We start from the raw sequence: 507 nt of genomic DNA, 5'->3' as shown, positions 1-507 counted from the left end.
CTTCTTAACAATGAAATGTTGTTAATGGTCTATCATTCTTATTCATTCAACAAATATTTATTGAGCACCTGCTGTGTGCCAGGTATGTTCTAAAGCTGTGAATATTGTGGGGATAAATACAAAATGGATAATCCTTGCCCTTAGGGAACTTAATTTCCAGTGGAGGGAGCCATTCAGTAAACCAAATAAATAAAACACAGGGTGTGTTGGAAGTAGGGTGGGTGCTATGGGTTAAATTGTGTCCCTCTTCTCTGCAAGAAAGGTATGTTGAAATCCTGTTCCTCAGAACCTCACTCAGAATGTGTTCCTATTTGGAAATAGAGTAGTTACAGAGGCAATTAATTAAGATGAGTTCATACTGGAGTAGAATGGGCTCCTAACCCAATTTGACTGCGGTCTTTCCAAGAAGATAGTGTGAAGACACAGCAGGGGAGCCCTTGTGATGACAGAGGCAGAGACTGGAGTGGTGCAAGTCAAGGAATGAACACCAAGGGTTTCTGGCCACCA

This window comes from Galeopterus variegatus, unplaced genomic scaffold (assembly GCF_000696425.1).
Source record: "Galeopterus variegatus unplaced genomic scaffold, G_variegatus-3.0.2 Scaffold7882, whole genome shotgun sequence".
NCBI lineage: Eukaryota > Metazoa > Chordata > Mammalia > Dermoptera > Cynocephalidae > Galeopterus > Galeopterus variegatus.
The sequence above is the reverse complement of the archived record's forward strand: the minus strand, read 5'-3'. Positions refer to the sequence as shown.